This window comes from Ceratosolen solmsi, unplaced genomic scaffold (assembly GCF_000503995.2).
Source record: "Ceratosolen solmsi marchali unplaced genomic scaffold, CerSol_1.0 scaffold35, whole genome shotgun sequence".
NCBI classification, from domain to species: Eukaryota; Metazoa; Arthropoda; class Insecta; order Hymenoptera; family Agaonidae; genus Ceratosolen; species Ceratosolen solmsi.
The window spans coordinates 7,186,655-7,205,925 of NW_011948423.1; the positions used below are offsets into that span (position 1 = coordinate 7,186,655).

General features: G+C 38.6%; 1 protein-coding gene across 1 annotated transcript in view; it reads right to left on the minus strand.

The window, feature by feature from the left end:
• LOC105362428 (POU domain, class 4, transcription factor 2-like) overlaps positions 1-18,189 on the minus strand; it is a 36,196-nt gene extending 18,007 nt beyond the window's left edge. The window contains exon 1 of the mRNA XM_011499869.1: positions 17,945-18,189. The gene's annotated coding sequence lies outside the window, so the exon portion shown is untranslated. The remainder of the gene's footprint in view (positions 1-17,944) is intronic.
• Positions 18,190-19,271: the final 1,082 nt, after the last annotated feature.

The window sequence follows — 19,271 nt, forward strand, 5'->3', positions numbered from 1 at the left end:
CGATGGTATTTATGGGAGCGTTAGACAGAGAGAAACGTTCACGACGCAATAACTTGGTAAAATGTATGAAAATTGTCCATGCAAGGGTCCCCCGAATCACGAAACGTACCGCCATACCGACATTTTCGGTCTGACAGTCGTCTGTCCCGCGTGTTCACAAATACTCGGATAGTGCGCAGACGCAGCAGAAAGTGTGGTGTCGCACGAATTTTTTACTCCGTTATCTGACGCAAGCACGCAATGATTTTAGCGAAAATGCAAGCGGTGCGCGCCACAAACTCCCCGTCTCGTATTATTTCCTGTGTGTCCTCGCAGCGCCTTATTTTTCCCTCTTATTTCGAGGCAGGAAGAATAAAAGGGGGATTCGTTATAACGTAGACGTTGTGTGGGGTCTCCGTTACTGTCGGTGGTTGTGACCTTAGGAGTTCGAATTAAATAGTTTATGAATCGATAGGGGCGCAGCATTTATTCATGCGCTTTGATATCTTTGGCAGGCGTGACGTTACTTTCAATCCTTGAAATTAATGATTTGTGCCGCGTGTAGAACGCGCTTTAAGCTCGCCATGAACTTATACCTTTTGAACCACATATATTCTCACTTGCTTATCGATGAAATGATGGATTCTTCAATACGACGTATTTCTCCGTCATCTAAATTTTTAATAATTTTCATAATACGTATGGCTTGGTAGTGGGGGATGAGGGGTGGGGTGGGGTGGGGTGGGGGGGGGGGCGTATTATGTTAAGAACTCAAGTTTTCTGCAAACATTTCAATTTATGCACTCTGCATGGTGTGCATCGAATAATGTCCAAAGATATTAATATTTCTTTGGATTTTCGAAAAGTTTCGTTTGAACTTTATTTTGATTCAGCGCCAGCACATATCTATGCGTATCAACGCCATTATTATTTATTTTAGAACTTTTAACAATAGATAAAGGTCAGATTAACGAAAGAAATGATGTGAATGTGAATGATTGTGAATAGCATATGTTTTTTGGTTTTGTTTTGTTTTGTTTATTTTGTTTTTGTTTTGTTTTCATTTTTATTCTTATTTATGAGGCGTTTTAATTGTTATATTTGGACGGAAGTCACTTTTCATTATTTCATTATTCTACAAGCGAGTAGACAATGAAGATTGCCTCACGACGTCAATTATAGAACAACCATTAAGCCGATCATTCATCCATTACCAAACGCATCTAATAGTTAGTTGGTTTACTATTTTAAACATATCAACCGAATAGAATTAAAGGTAATATCGAGGTAGTTTTATTTTTTTTTCCTTTTTTTTCTTTTTTTTCCCTTTTTTTTCTTTTTTTTCTTTTTTTCTTTTCTTTTCATTTCTTTTATTTTCAATTTTGTCGTTGTTGTTGTTGTTGTTGTTTTGTTTTGTTTTACATAGCGATCCTTAAAACTATAGTTGAGTTGAATGATGAGGAGTTATTGGCCCAGCGGTGGAAATTGAAATTTAATTCCCCCGTAATATTACAATAAATCACCACAATCTTTTTATAATATGAAATAACGTTGTATTATTATAAATGACAAGTAGCGTCATAACTAGCGAAACGCCCAAGGTCGTTTTGTCACTTTTGTTATTTAAAGAGGTGCGAGGTGTCAATTGGTTGAATGGAAAAGGTTAAATGTAGCCAGCTATTGGGTGAAGCGATAATGCAATTATCATGATATATTTCTTTTATAAATGAGCAAATTGTCAACATTATTGATAACTAGTGTCCTAACATTAGCGCGTTACAAATTCTTACGAGTTTAATGTTTTTTCTTTTTTATATGTAACTCGCGCATCATAATTATCGCGCAATTTGTAAATCAGTGTACTATGATAATATTATAAAGTGCTTGAATTAGATGATTACGTACTTCTATATTCTAGTAGTCAAAAAGAAATTTCGTTTGTAAGGCCTAAGATATTTAATGCGTGAATAGCCGAAATGACGCTTCTAGTACAACAGAGAAAGCAAAATGGTGGTTGAGGCGGGGAGGAGAAGGAGGAGAGCGATAGTCCGAGAGATGATCCGAATAGCTCCGGCGGCCAACGTCTCCCCCTTAAAGCGCCTCTGCTCCTTCTATCTCCCTCGACTTGATTTTCTACGGTATATTATAACAGCTGTGCTATTAATGCAATATTCGTCTATGCTCGTACCGCAAACGTCAAAGTCACTCGGGTTAACTCCTCGAGGGCACGGCGCACCGAGAACTCTGTAGTCGTTCGAGTCGTAAACGAGGCCCTAACAAATAGTGTGCAAGAGATTTATGAAATACTAAGCATCCGAGCGCCGTTTTTAATCTCAACGGCGTAAGAGGGACTATGATTTTCGTTAAAGAAGATTAAAAAAAAGAAAAGGTAAATGTAGCCGCCTTCCAGAGATACGTAAAAGTATGATTGAAGTTATGTATGCCCGTAAAGGATTGGTTGACGATGTGGATGGGGGGGGGGGGATACAAGCGATGAATAGGCGATGCTTATGGTATAATAAAAATCTGCTAACGACTTTGTTTATGCTGTCCGACCGAGTTGTACGCGAGTCGGAATTCGGATGTTTCTATGCGGTCCCTCCAACTTTCATGTGCCAAGATATTTCTATTTTGCTCGTCGGTGGGTCAGTGTACCAAGACAATTTCGAATATGCGCTAAGTGCAAACGTGTTTTGCAAGAACATATCCGAATTAGCGATAAGAGCGGCTCCGCAATCTCGATTCTCATTTTCCGAGCTTTCTTAATTTATGCGAAATCTTCATCCCGTACAATGTTCGAAAAGGCACATTGAAGTTGGCCCGATAAGTTTGTCCTCTTTCATTTCGTATGAAATTTATTGGACGTATATATCGTTGTTAAAAGATGAGTATGGAGGGAGCGAGCCGAGCATTATAGAAACACGACTACAAAGCCGACACTCCGCTGATATTTGGCAATGGCGAATGCTCGAGCGCCCTACGGCTTCGACGTAAAATGACTTTTATTACGCTTTTACGATTGCGCAAGAGATTTTTGTCAGTGCTCTATAATTACGCGTCCGGCCTTTCGACACTTGTCCGTTAAAAGTGCACATAAGCAGCATTACTATTAATCCGGTGCTTTTATTCGGAGCACATTTTTAGCATTCAAAATTTCTTTTATTCTCATAACGAGATCATCTATAAATATATAAAACTGAAATACGAATTGGAAACCGGCTACCGTTAAATGACGCATAATGGCAAGAAGCTTAAAAGCCACCGCGAATGTCGAATTTTCAGTAATGTAAACAGACGTACGAATATCTTTGCTTCCTGACAAATTCATCTCAATCTCTCCCGCGAGCTTTCTCGCCTTAATCTTAAATGTTCATTTAAGATTCGCGCAATTAGCCTTGCGTCATTGTATCGTGACAAATATCTTATGACGATGGACGTCGCCGACATTTTCCTATAAATCCCAAAGTCGTGGGAAGCCCGTTGATAAACACATCGGAATGCTGTTCAATAGCGTCGCAAAAGTTTCGGTAATAACGATAAATAACGCAGTACCCACGGGCCGTTTATTTTAAAACGAACGGACGATTATTTTTTTCAGCCCGCAATATTCTAGGACTCGCTCGCTAATACGAAAGCCCAACGTGGTATCCGCATTCATCCTAAGGATACCAGGCTGTTTCGATTCCTGCCCTTCCGTATTCCACTTGCCTCTCTCGCCGCTGCCGCCTCCTCCTCCTCCTCCTCCTCCTACCACCGCCCCACAGCCCTCCCCTCCAGCAACTCAGATTCCCATCCCAACGCACGACACAACCTCGCCATCGCGCCCGCCAAGTTAAGCGAGGGACAGTCGCTATTTAGAGCCGCGAAATTCGAAATCCCAGAGCCGCGGCCCATTGAAGAGACGCGAGAATCGTGCGAGGGAAAAAACTAATCAACTGGGATATTTAGGAAGATCGCAGGCTTCAGGGTACCTCGTCGACCCAAACGTCCGCACGACGTTCACAATCATATTGACGCGACCGCCTCCACGCTCTCAACCGTATTGACGCGACCGCCTCCACGCTCAATTATCGCATTGGAGTTTAAGTCGAATTTAAGTGAAATTTAGCCGTAACGCGTAAGATCGATCACCTTCCCGCATCAGCCGCGCCCATCAATTTCCGATCGCTTTCCCATCGAGCAGGAAGCTGCTCGCTCGATCGCCGATGGGGCCTCTTGACAATGGCCCGATCACAATGGGGCCCTTGGACCTGGTGGATTGGTGGCCTTTTGCTCGATGACCTCGCATTGGCTTAACGGACTTTGACCTGCGCGCGTTCGACAACTTCTATTACGGCGAGAGCTTCGCGCGCATTCGACAACTTCTATTACGCCGAGAGCTTCGTGCTTACCGGCTGCTTCTCTCTCTCTCTCTCTCTCTCTCTCTCTCTCTCTCTCTCTCTCTATCCTTTCAAGTTCACGTCGAAAGTCTTCGATTACATACCCACTAAATGCACACTGAGGTAAAAGTCGAGGCGCGCGATAAGCACGAAGAGAGCTTTTGTGTCATTGTTAACGCCATTGCTTACTATTTATATTGCGAGACACGGTCGCTTTTCGACATCAGTGACTGGCTACTTTTACCCACGGCTTCTTCCACAAAATTGCGTAGTTTATGGGCGAGATGATGGACGAGCGGTCAAGCAGTGCTTACTTGTTATCGGCAGCTCGCTACAAGACTCTTGGCGGCATATTTCCCGACCAAAGCAAATAAATAGGCTTTCGGCACTTGATTTTAAACCGATCGATTATCCACGTTGTATTATGTACGGGCGCGCGCGCGCAACTATTGCTATGAATAATGTCGTGTTAACGAAAGTAAAAAGATTTTATAAATGCCTGGATTAATTAAAAAGAAAAGGAAAAAAGTAGAAATTATATCAAGGAAGGAATAGTTGAATAGTTAAAAACTGATAAGTTGGTAAATTGTTCATTATCTCATCATCGTCGCATAAATTTATAAATGTTTTCGGTACTATGAATATTGGTGGGAAAATAAAAATAAAAGTAGACTCTTTCTTAATAGGTACAAGGCAATTGCGTCGTTCCGAATAGTAAACCCGTGCACGCATACTGCTGTGGCAGCCATGTCGGAAGGCGGCGACATTTTGTAGTTTCTAGGAGCTTTAAAATACTTTTATTATTACCTACCACGAGCATTTATTATTGTAACTTCGTTTTAATGCGAGTGCAAATTATTGCGCAGCTGGAATAATACGTTTAATTCATCGTATGTTTTCTCTAGTAAACTGGCAAGCTTTTAGCATTTCTAGGTCAAGTATGATACGAATCGTGACATTTGATCGATCATTCCACAAAGGCATTGTAGTACGAAACGTGCATTGCTATTTTTGCAATATCAACAACAACAGCAACAACAGCGTCGACGATTTTCGACGATTTTCGACGATTTTATCGATAGCAGTTTATCAAAATAGGGATGATTTTTTCGCCTCGCGCAATGTCTAAGCTTAATAACAATACTCGTGACACCCAGGCCGGGAAAAAGATTTCCCAAAGCCGCTTACGTTATTAATTGCTCGTCACGTAAACAAGAGCCGATGCGTTGGTTTATACGTGTTTCAATTCGATAAGACTAGCAACAGAATACACAAAACTTAATGCAATATTATTTACATTTGGTAGGATTACGGCGAATACTTGAGAATTGTCAAGGCCTTCTCGAACGTATAACGTCGCAAAGTGCATTAGATGTACATCCTACAACCTTAATATATAAATTATTCGAGTGCAGTGGGTGGTTTGCTTTATTATCGTTTTATAGGGGCTAGAAAGTAATCGTGTCTATTTAAGTATATAACTTTGTACAAACGAGTGCATCAAAGAAAGTGAAACACCATAAATTACAAAGCCAGGTAGATGCGTAATGCAGCTTATTCATAAAATTATTCATGAGGTTCTAGAATAGGAGAAACAACGACGCGAACAGCTTTGAGAAGTTATGGCCGTGTGTGTGTGTGTGTGTGCGTGTGCGTGCGTGTGTGTGCGTGTGTGCGCGCGCGTGTGTGTATGTGTGTATGTGTGTGTGTGCGTGCGCGTGTGTGCGCGTGCGTGCGTCCGCGCGTGCTTTCCCGCATCGCAGCTCCCTACAACACCACTTCACTATACGCAATTCGGTCAGAAAATACGGCCGCGTAAATCTTTAGGTATGCATGGGCACGAATGGACATCATCTAGGCGGGATCACATTGACGTGCACGAGCGTCCTCTCCAGTAGGACAACTACTCGATTTTACTCGGAAGCCCGTAAAATATCGGTCAACATCAACTGCCTAATGTGAAAACTTGAAAACGTCGTACCCCGCAAGCTCGATACAACCTTCATTACGCGCCATATGTCACTAGGTCTTGTTCTGTGCTCGTCAGGGACCAGCGGACTTTTACAACGCCCACCCACCTACATTCCACTTGCAATATATATTCTCTGTGTCAAGATCCCCAGAGGCATTATTTCATTTTAATATGCGATTTTCAATTAGATTAAGTAGGTTGAAAAAAAATTACATTTTGAGACGACGTTTGGAAAATTGACTCTACTGATTCTACATTATTAGATTGTTGTTCAATAAAACAAATCGGCAGATGTTCATTATTTCTTTCATTTATCATTTAATTGGATGGATTAAATGGAAAGCTTAATTTATTATCGACCTTATTCAGTTTTACTCTATATAATTTTGAATTAATAATCTGACAATTGTATCGTTTATTCAAACTATTGCACCGAGGAAGAAAGGAAAAAAGGAAATGTACATTACTAATTTTCAAGAGCATATATTTTTATTTTAATGGTATGTTAAAGTACTTACGAGCAAGCAACGAGAAATGAAAATTTCAATGTCTATTTGTTAATAGTCCAAAGTTTAATCGTCTGCAATATAATTATTTAACTTGCCATTCATTTTTTTTTTTTTTTTTTTTTTTTTTTTTTTTTTTTTATAAATAAAAAGTATGCATAATAAATCTTAGATGAGCATTATTTCAAAGAACAAAACAAAAACTAAAAATACAAAAAAAAACCAACTTCATAATATTATATTTGATAACAATTTTTTTATAAATATTGTCATTTACACAAAGATTAGTTGGTTAAAATATTTAAAAAATTATACGCTCACATTGACATTCGTTAACCTAGCAAATATTATGAATCTCAAAATGCAATTATTCAATTAAAAACTTAAAAATATTATATTGAATAATATAAACTTGACAACGTACAATTTACACTGGCAGAAAACTAAAACCAATAAATTACGAATAAATATTGTTAGTTTTAATACAGACTGTCTGTTTACATTTTAAAATAATCAAATATATTGTTTTATCGCCACGTATAATAGCTGGAAATATTTTGCAATTAAAATGGTCAATCATTTTTCCTTTATAATAAGCATTGCGTTAAATTAGCTTTCATATTATTAATTAAAGCAATGCACGCAATCAAAGAAAAGAGAGAAAGAAAGAAAGAAAAGAAAAAAAAAAAAAAAAAAAGAAACATAAAAAATAAATAAAAAACGCATTTGTAATTATCTCTATTATCTAATAAATTTTTTTGTAATGCAAACATTCACTAGAACGTATAAACATAGATCGTTAATATTTATATTTGATAGAATAGTTCTTTAGGAGAGGCACTGTTGATTATAAAATGTGTAAAATAAATTAAATAAAATCTATGTACTCGTATTATCGAATGGTAATATATTTTTTTCCCATTAATATTATATATATTTGAAAATCAATTAGAAAAATCACAGATTGAAGATCTGTATAGAAGCAACTAGAATAAATATTCATAGACCCTATTTTTAGCGATTCATCGCCATTAACCGCCTAACCAATAATTCTACTAATATTCTTCTAATTTTAATAATATCATGACTATTTCCAGAAGGACATTTTGTTTTAATCAAGCTCATCATTCCACATTGAGATAATAGCGCGTATTTTCTTAATCTAGTTACAATAGAGAGTACACCGTGGACTTTTATCGCTAATATTGTGGAATTGTGGAGGAAATAGCGAGAATAAATAGTCATGACATTTTCGAGAGATCTGCGCGTTTATTCGCCAATGCCAGGAGAAAATCTAGCCTTGTAAATGGGAATGGGGGAGCTTGCTTATATGCCGAGTTGATTGTATGTACGTGTGTGTGTCGACACGGTCGGAAGGTAGATCGATAATGCGCAGGCGTATTACTCTTCTCGTCAAGCGGCTGAAGTACACGAGGGTGCATCCTATGTGACTATATCCTTCTTTTTCTTATTTTCCCTTTTCGATTCTCCCCCATGCTACAACAGCCTTCTCCTCCCTTTTTTTTTCGTCTTCCAAGCTTAGCTTTCGACGCTACTGCAATTTCATCGTCTATAAGCTTTTTGGGTCGCGTCTTCATATTCAATTGCTCGACTTCTACCTTATTATTTTATGGTCGAAAAATCTCGTGAATCGTAATTTAGAGATGTTTTGTTATTTATCCAGTGCTTCGCGAGTCACTCACTCTACCGGGCAAGATTAATTATGTGTGCTGAAGTTTTCAATTCTTTGAGAAATAATCGCAGTATTCTTTTTATAATATTATGAGTAAAAAATTTAGGGTATCTTAATTATTTGACAAATTTATCTTATCCGACCGGTTACTTGCTCTTACTTATTAAAATTTCTACATTAACGCATACTACTGTTGCGCGAAGATTATTTTTTTTTTCTTTGCTCAATTTAATTCATTCATTCTAGCTTAGAATTAGTTGAATTAAGAGCTTAATTGAAATTGGTCTATGTTCAGCTGCGAAATATAATCCTCCTTGAGTCATGAAGTTCTAACAACTAAAAATAGAATGACAAGTATATATCACGGATGTTATAAAGTCAGTTTCTGTCGATAATTGAAATCTACATTTCCAAAGATTTCATGTCAAAAATATTTTTTATACAAAGAAAAATTATGTTTTCTTTGAAAGAGGAGTATTGAAACAGTTGAAAGTTTCAATGCGCTCGTCAATTACTTTTTAAATTAAAGAATGGATCATCGTCAATTTATTAATTGTCTACTTATATATGGATCGAGTTCCATTCGATAACGAAATAAAGAAGGTTGTTTTTCATCAAAAGCTATTTCCCCTTGGGATAGTCTCGTCGATCGGAGTAATTCCTTGCCTAAAAACAAAGAAATTGAAGAGAACAGTGAGTTCAGAGGCTTTTTAAGGGACATGTACATTCCCTACCTCCATCCCATTTATTTATCTATATCTATATATCTCGAGCGCTCTCTTTCTGTCTGTCCTGTCAGTATACGTGAAGCGCAACGACTTAACCAGATGGAGGGTGAATTTTCGCGATGACGGTCGGTACGAGGGGAGATCTGTCAAAAATTTAGAACATTTCTAGTGATAGATTCTCGTCAAGCTCAATAAGCCTTTAGGTCTGTGGGAATTCGATAGCAGATGAAAAAGTAAAAGTAATCGCATTAATTAATAAATTTGTGCTTAATTATCAAAAGCAATATATTTTTCAATAATTTTGTATTTTATTTGTTTAAGATCCACTTGTACGGTTTCATACATTAACTAATATTGGATTAATTAATTATAATTCATCATATGCTCTATAGTTACGTTTTTCTTGACTCAATACTTTACGAGTTCCATTATAAGTACGTGTTAAATAATTTAAATGTGCATATATATATATATATATATATATATACACACATATATATATATATATATAACAGAAATAATTCTTCTACAAATAAATTATCTAAATTGTATAAAAATATATACAAGAGTCATTTAGTAAATTTGATAAGAAAAAATTAATTTTTTTCCCACAATTACCAATATTATATCGTTTTGGTATTAGTTATACCTCAACTTAGATTTTTCTTATTTATAGCTTAGAACATTGTTCTGTTTAGTAAATATTTTGTTGTAACAAGAAAATTTTTGAGACTTCAGAATGGAACGAGTAATTTAGAGATACGTTGGCAAATGGGAGCAGATAAAAAAGAAATTTTAAATCTTAAAAAACATATTGTTTTTGTTTTTAGGATGTTCAAAGGGCGAAATGTTGTAATGAAGATTTTTCCGACGAGAGCTGTCGTTTTTATCTAATCTACTCGTGCATTGTCTAATAATTTTTCACGATAAGCTCATGTTATTATTCACCTCTACTTTCAATAGACAATCAAAAATACTTTATCATTATCCCAGATGCTCTCAAAGCTCGTTATTTTCTGGCCAACAAAATAATTCTTCGCTCTTTTGCATACTTTCACTAGTTACAGTAGACTGCTTTAATTATTACCTTGTTTAAGAATGTATAATATGTCCATTTTTTGTCAGCAGTTATACATAAATCGGCAACAATCTATATTACTAATTCCTATAATTATTATTTATATTATCTTTTCATGCTAACTTTCACTAAAAGAAAAAAAAAAGTACCCTACATTAACGCCAAAGCATCATGAATTTCGTAAAATTTGAGCTGATTTCCATAACGACATCGATAATAAATTTATTTTAAGTCGAGATCAATTGACGCTCATTGCATATTTCATTACCTTCGAACTCATTTATAAAGAAATAAATAATTCTTAACGATGGCACAGTTTCCATGAAATTCATACAACTTAACTTGGATTATAATGATAACCTACTTCTACAAATAAAAATTCCTGATAATTGCACAGTATTGTTTTTTCTTTGTATATTTAGGTAGCAACAAACCGAAATATCTACCTCAAAAATCCATCAGATCCATCAAAATTAAACAATACCCTATTTTTTATTTAGAATTTAATTTGAATTCGTTTTGAAGGCTAAAATTTTAACAAATCGATCAAATGACTCGTGCATAATAAATCGCTATATAATGCATAAACTGAATAATGAAAAAGTATTGCAATTTAATTATAGTACAATTGTATTTTTACTACGAATAAAGGTGATCCTTGTCATTGCATAAGATATATGACGAAGTTTTCGATCGGTTATTTATTCGGTCGTTTTTTTTTTTTTTTTTTTTTTTTTTTTTTTTTTTTTTTATAGAAAATTTGTAAATTAGGCAAAATGCTGTATGTTGAAATATTATTAAATTCGCCTTAATTTTAACGTATATACTTGTAAAATCATTTTCAATGGCCAAATCAATCGTTATGTACATTGTATATTAAGGTGATATGACAGACAGATGAGAAACTGAGATGACTATGTTTGCTTTTTTTTAGAGTTAATCGAATTTGAAATAAAACAAGCATCGATGCCCCATTCGATTCTTCAAAGTTTCTCACTTACCTCAGTCTTTCTCACTCTTTACTCATCTTTGTAAAAGGCTTGGCAAAGTTCGGACAACTATTTTTTTTATACATTTCTTATTGAAATTGCAATAAATATAATTATTTTAAAATGATTTCTGAAGGCTTTTTCATGATTCTTCGATATTATAATATACTCTTGTTTTATTTGTATTACATTAAAAAATTAATAAAAACAATGATTCAGCAATGATATTTATATAAAAATACTAGATGTATATGCAATAAAATTTCCTCATTGTATTTGTTTATTAATACTTCCCGTTACAATCGTAAATATGCATAATAAAACATTATTGAGTTAGGCATTAAAAAAAAGCTGTCAGGTAGGACATTACAAAATCATTCGATCGTTGCAGAAGATTCGAGGCAAAAACTCAAGTACTAATACAACATTCTTAAGTGTAAGAATGTACGTTCAAGTTTTTTTTGCAAATGCCTCGGCAGCATAAGTGAGGCCATATGTAATAACTTTGAGCACGCGAAGTCCTTTGACACAGTGGCATGGAATTTACCGACTTCCGCGAGTAACATGTCACAGAATTTGACCATTAAATAAAAAATTGTTCTAAATACAAATAGATATTTATATGCAGTGAAACGAATTCGGAAAAAAATCTTAACATCAAAACATTATACAATTATTATTACTTTAATTTTCAATATAATTAGTGACGCGCATTCATTAAAGCAAAGTAAAATTCAATATTCGATATAATGTCATGAGGACTATTTCAGATAGATAATAAGTTCAGAAGGATACCGATTAATTCCAACAATCATAGATTATATACATTCTTCCTTCGCTAAACATCGTATTCTAATTTCTCCATAAAAGTTCAATGTTTCTTTTTAATTTTCTAATTATTTACTTTTGAAATTCATAGGTTTTTTGAAATTCATTTTTAAAGTAGCTAGCGAGTGCGCATTCGCTAAAACGCTAAAATTTGTTATTTACAGTTGTTATTGGCACAAGGAATGTAATATTTTAATGAAACTTTTTCAGATATCAAACTACACAAGCGATATTATATTGGTATTATGTAATTGCATTGATTAAATTTAAATTTCAAATCGCTGAAATATGATGTTATATTCGTCACTTAATATTAAATTATTACGCCTACAAAATTGTGGCCTTTTCGACGTTTAAACGAGGAAAATTTCACATCACAACGGATATTGAAAAGAACAGGGAAAAAAAAAAAAAAAAAAAAAAAAAAAAAAAAAAAAAATATTAAATAAATAAATAAATAAATAAATGAATAACCATCAGCATAATAAATCCATTGCCGTTAAATACAAAGTATTTATTCGCTTAAAACGTACGACTATTTTTTAGAGTTGTAATAAACACGCGTATATCAAGTCGTCAAATAACATTATAGGTAGTTGCTCGTCATAAAATGTCTCTCATTATAATACGCAAAAGAAAAACATTTGCTAAATGAATTTGTCGATATGTTGCCGAAGGCCGTGTACCATTAGTACGATCACAACAATCTTCGATAAATTGGCCGACATTTTTCTCAGCCAATAGAATGCGCTAGTGCAAGCTACGAAATAGAGCTTTAAAAGCTCTAAAGTAAGTGAGGTTAAACAATTGACGGACGAAGCGCTTAATGATTGTAAATTTTCCAAGTAGCGCTGATATTATTTGAAAAGCTACGTGTCCTTTCACGAACGATCCAAGATTCCTCCCTTAATGCACCTCGATGAAATTTTCTGCCAACAGGCATGACAACGCGGAGGACAACGAACGCTTATCAATACCGTACATCTCGACTTAAATCGTGCGCGCACAAGACGTAGAGAGCTTGTGGCGCCGGAAAGCCATTCGGACAAATCAAACTGGCAGAGTGCGCCCGGGTAATTCCAAGTAAACGATAAGAAGATCGCACGTGTTGTGCTTGCGTGTCCCGATAACTCGCATTCTCGCCTTTACTCATTACTCGGCCGGTAATGGGTGTGTGAAGAGCGGGAGGATCTAAAGCGTCGGGACGAATGGGTAGATCGATTATCTTCGTCTTTGGGCAGGTGTGGGATCGCGAGTCTGATTACAGCGATAGTTGCACCGACGGATGGGTATCGTCGCCTCGACGACGCATCCCAAGTTTGACTTTGGAATTTTCCGAGTTGGCTGGTCTTTATTGCCCGTTGCTGGTCAAGCCTTATGATCATCTTCGAAGAGGCCGGATGAAGTATTTTGCGAATTAAAGAATTGACGGGATGCGAAGAGAAAGACTCGCTGCTTAGAGCCTTTACTTTCCTATTATTTGTCCCCTCCCTCTCCCTTAATAACACTTATTGAAATTAGGAGAGGGGATGGGGTGGTGAGGACTAGTAGACGCTAATCAAGGGAAATGAAACTCTCCGTTAGATCGGGTTAACTTCCGTTTGACCTTCGAGGCTTCGTCCCTTGACATTATCGAGTCAAAGTTGAAAGTCGATTACCGCCAAGTCCAATGCAATTAGGAGTTATAATTGAGCGACGAATTCGTTATGGCCGTTATTACGAAGAAACACGTATCGAGCGTTAAACCAAAAACTAAGCTCAAAATATTCATCATAACTTTCACGGGTCTACGATACAGCAGCGTTACCCCGAAAATGAAAAATACACGCAATCGCATCGAAAGTTATTAAAACCAAATAATAACAACAACGAAACAACATGACAAATAAAAAATGAGCTGACAACCTAAAGCCGATTAATTTTTAGCGCGTTTGCTTTGCTCTGCCGGTTACATAATGCGCACTAGTAATGACGAGAACTGTAAGTGCGTCGATCGAAAGAAAGAAACTATGCTACCGCAATAGCGACGTTGCACACACTCGAATGCGAGACAGAGATGAAGCATGAATTGTCGAATCGAGTGACTGAGATACTGGCAAATGAGCAAAGGAAGCGACATTGCAGTCCAGCATGCATGTACACCTGCGTTAGTCGCTTATCTCGAGGAGGAGGCCTCGACGTCTCACCTCTGCTTGACTTGCGACTCGGGGAAGCTCTAGAAGCGCTCGGCCACGTGCGGACGGGAATGTCGGGGTAAGGTCAGAGGACTCCGGGTCGGCGCCGTTACATCAGCCCTATCTCTCCTCTCTCGCCCCCCCCCCTCTCCCAGCTCCCATCGGCATCCCCTCCCCACCATCCCGAGTGTTTTCACGACGCCACTTGCGTAATAATTCCGAGGCCGGGAGATATCGTGTTACCCGTCCCCGACGATGCATCTACCTTTTTCCTTTTCCGCGTTCGTGGCGCCTCTTTGCCGCGAATCTTCGCGTGCTGAATTTTCCACGTGCATCGCACGCGCGGTCGCGCGCGCACACACACACACATTCTCCATCTAGTTCCCACGTGTATCTTTGGCGTTCCGTACTTTCGACCGGTACTAACGTCGCTACTCCCCCCCCCTCCCCCCGCTCCACGATAAACACAGCAATTATTTGTTGCTCGTCGTCGTTATTACGCTGACGCATAATTTTTCTTTTCTTTTCATTTTTATCGTGCCATCGATTGCACTCTCTTTCACATTTAGATTATTAGGTGAATTATCTAGAGCGATCGATGGGTACGAGCAAGATAATGAAATATCATTAATATTGCGATCTAGATGCGCAAACTTCAAACTCATTCGCTGCAATCTGATAACGCTAATCGTCGTCGGCTCTTTCCAGATAATATTTCTATTTGTTATTATAATCGAGCGCACTTGTGACTTATCATAAATAGATGCATAAATTGTAAGGCGATAATAGCGATAATCGGACTATTATTCGATTGATCGCTAAATAATGCAAAGGACACATATTCATACAAAGGTCACATATTCATAAGCAAACGTTGATGCGAATGTGCAGGGCTAGTTGGTAAAATTAGCTTGGCATAGCAATTTTTATTGTCACCAGTAATGAGTACTCGAGCGCTGTAATGTCTCACGTTTATCAAGTGCGCGCTGTAATCTTCACTATTAATTTGTCATGGGAAAGTTCCCTCTGTGTGAAAGTTCCTATCGGACTGCGATCTATCCCAGACTCAGGGGAAAAAGTGTAAAACGATTCGAGTTCAAATTAAAAATTGAGGATTCGTGAATGAATACTAACGGATGTGAAGGCGTCGTCAATTTAGGAGAACTAGTTGATCTACGAAACGAAGCTCGTGAAGCTCGAGCTTGAGCTTGAGCTTAGCGACATACTGCCGTATTACAGACGGTCGAGCGAGTCGGAATGCCCATACGCGAGATGCTTACCCATTGTCCATCGAGGCAGCTAAATTAATATCAGGGTCCACTGTGAGTTCGATATACATTTCTGTTTGTTTGTTTGTGAATATCGTGAATATCGAATGTACGTACACCAAGTGACGAGCTTATATAACTTACAAACAGCTTGATAAAATAATAACGACAATAATAATAAATAAAAAACAAAGCACGGGGTGGTATAATAGATTTTCTTCAAAATAATATCTACAAGCGATCCAATGTTCTTTCTCTTATGGATAAACTATCCTTTAAAATATAATCTTAATCTTTTTATGAAGGGCGAGATCTTGTAACGCTCGTTTCTTTCAATTAATATAATATATAACGTTCGACTACACTTATCCTTAAATATAAACTTTATGTAAAAGTATTATTTATGTCTCTTAGCATTTGAATGCCAAGTAAAAATGTTCGTATCGTATACGAGTTCAAACTTGAGCTCGTCAAAATTCGTGGGAATGGTAAAACTTCGCTCAAACTTGTTTTTTGTGATCGTGCAGTTATTTTATACATTTAGCTTATATCACGTGCATGTGTAATGTATAATTAATGCGTTAAAACAAAAAAAAAAACAAAAAAAATATATATATATATATATATATATATATATATAATACTGCTTTAATTTCTTCGGCTAAAATAAACTTTTAAATAATTCGAATACGGATGTGGAAATGACCAGTATTAGAGAAATAATATAGAAGATATTATATTTAATATTACATTTATGTGATATTTGTCTGATTTTATTGAAATTATAGATAATTGTCAATTTGATGTCTTACAAATATTCAGGAATTTTTGATAATAATTTTCTTAAAATTTAATGTCATATACATTGAAAGACTTTGTCATCGTCGTCAACATCATCATCATCATCATCATCATCATCATCATCATCATCATCATTATTATTATTATTTTTAGATATATGCCAAAAGAAAAACAATTTATTTCTTACGTAATAATGAACGAGTTTCAAGAGTCTTGACTCACGTCTCAACACTTATTACTTAGGTGCAGTCATTTTCTTATCTTGGCAGTCGTAATTATTTGCAAATTATTAGCAGTCCAAAACTTATTGTATCGCATACATTAATTTAGATGAATATATAATGTGCGCAGTATTTATTGTAATTTCTCCAAGTCACACCAATAGTAGTAATAATATTAATAGTAGTAGTATTAGTAGTAGTATTAGTAGTATTAGTATTAGTAGTAGTAGTAGTAGTAGTAGTAGTAGTGGAAGTTGAAGTAGTGATAGCAGTAGTAATGTTAGTATTAGTAGTAATAGTCTTATTAGTAATAGTGATAATAATAATAATAATAATAATAACAACAACAACAACAACAAAAGCAACAACAACAACAACAACGACGACGACGACGACGACGATGACAATAATATGTAAGAGTATTATTGGCTTGATAGCAGTAAAGTTAAATTCGAACGATATCGCAAATTTAAGCAAACGTTCCAAACGTTTTACGAGACAAAGAAAACATTATTTCCGTAAGCCAAAAGAGCGCGTGTTTTTCTATTCCTCGGCTTTGCGAATTTCGCTGGTTCGCGAGGCATTTGGCAAGACGCCCTAAATACAATAGGATGATTACATATTTCATTACAATGTTTGAAATTGAATTATTGGTAGCACCGGTGCGGCGGGGTTTAATATTATTTTCCGAGAAAGATAGGACGGATGAAATGAGACATTTTGCGTACAGCAACTTTGCTTCTTGATGGGACATTTGAGCATCCCAGCATTTTCTGCGTACCAAGTGTCATCATCTCGAAAATGGATGTTTTTAAATATTGACTGGACAGTGGTGCAGAATGAATAAATATCTGGGCGACTTTCCAGCGTGTTGTCAAAATTAGTGAAAATGTCCGAAATCAGAAATAGCTTGGAATAAAGAGAAGCTGCTGCGTAAGTTCGTAAGCTCGATTGTCCAGAATGAAAAAAGTTGGAGACGCTTCTGATGGTGGTGGAGGTGGAGGTGGAGGTGGAGGTGGAGGTGGTGGTGGTGGTGGTGATGACGGTGGTGGTGACGATGGAGGTGACGGTGGTGGTGACGGTGGTGGCGGTGGCTACGGCAAGGGGTCGAAAGGGCAGAAACGGTGGGACGAAGAGAAGGAGGGTGTAGGATAAATTGGGCCGGCTCGGCAGGTGGGTCAGCGGAATGGGCGGGGGAGGTGGTGCCGTGGGTGGAGGAGCCTCGAATAGGATCGCCTGGGAGCGGAGGTCGCGCATGGTGGGTGACGGGTGGCGGCGGGTGGTAGCCCGCGACGCGCATGTGGGCCGAGGAGATTGGCGTCACGTACCTGCGCTCTCGAGTGGCTCGAAAGCGATGTCGCGTCCCCGTAGAACAGCTGATCCGGCCTCGAGGGCCTCCAGGACGGAGTTCAACTCGTGCACCGGTCGTAGCTCAAGCTCGCTTATCGAGGTCGTGGAGGCAGGGATCTCGCCGTTGTTGCCAAGCCGCAAAGTCCGAGCTTGGTCCGGAAGGACCTTGGACGACTCTCATCTCATCGGGCGGTTGCCCGCACTTCCCTCCTGCTTCGCCTCCTCCTCCTCCTCAGCCTCCTTCGCTTCCTCCGCCTCCGCCTCCTTCTCCTCCTCCTCCTCCTCCGCGCCTCCTGCTGCTGGTGTTGCTACTTTTTGAGGAACAGAACGAGGCACTCGCGCTGGGCTACGGCTAACCTCAAAATCGGAGGTCTTATCCCGGTCGACTCGGGGGCGGCGCACGTTCGTCCTCTGGCTCGACTTCGGGGATGAGTGCCGGCTACGTTGCACGAATCACCGGGTGTACGGTCAGGCGATCGGAGGGTCGGATGAGGGGGTTGGGCAAGTCCGGGGGAGTGCCGTTAGCAGGCCGTAGAGGTAGGGGGTGGTCGTGCTCGTGGTCGCGGTCGTGGTCTTGATCGCAGTGGCGGGATGTGAGGGGGTGGAGGACGAGCGAGAGCGGGGACGGCGTTGGTGGTGGCGGTAAAAGGTGGCGGTGGCGGTGGCGGCGCGGAAGAACCGCGCGGGCAAAGGCGTCTCTCGGCTCGGAGCGAGCCAACGTTACTGCCGATACTACTCGCGAGGAGCTCGGCTGAGCTTATCTCTGGGACTCGGCAGTCGGACGGTCGGCGCACGGCCGTCGGCGTAGGAGTAGAGGGGCTCCCGACTCTCCGAGTGCGCGCAGACGCACGGAGACTCGATTCCCTTGGTCCGTTTTTGGCGGCTCTTTGTCCGTCCGGTGAGCCGGCGCGCTCGAATCTTGATGCAGGCGCCCTTCGCCTTCGTCCGAGTCGGCTCTCAGCCCTCGTCGTGGCTAGGACGTTGCTTTTACTCTCGGTGCGGCCTTTCGCCCCGGCACACGAGGGCGCAGCTACCCCACGACCGCCACTCCTTCTACCTATCGTAATAGCTTAGTCGCTGTCCCTCCCACTCGACTCGAGCCCGTTTTTTACGGTATTTGTGGGATAAATGTATGGAGGGGGGGGAGGTGATGGGGATTGGCGTTGGAAGCGGCTGGGCTATAAGGATTTGATGGATCGTCGGTAAGGTGAGAAGTAGCGCTTCTATGTCAGCGTATTAAGTGCAGCTATCATATGATATTGTAAAAGTTGTCGGTTGAAGGTGCGCGGCGCGGAGTGAGTGGTT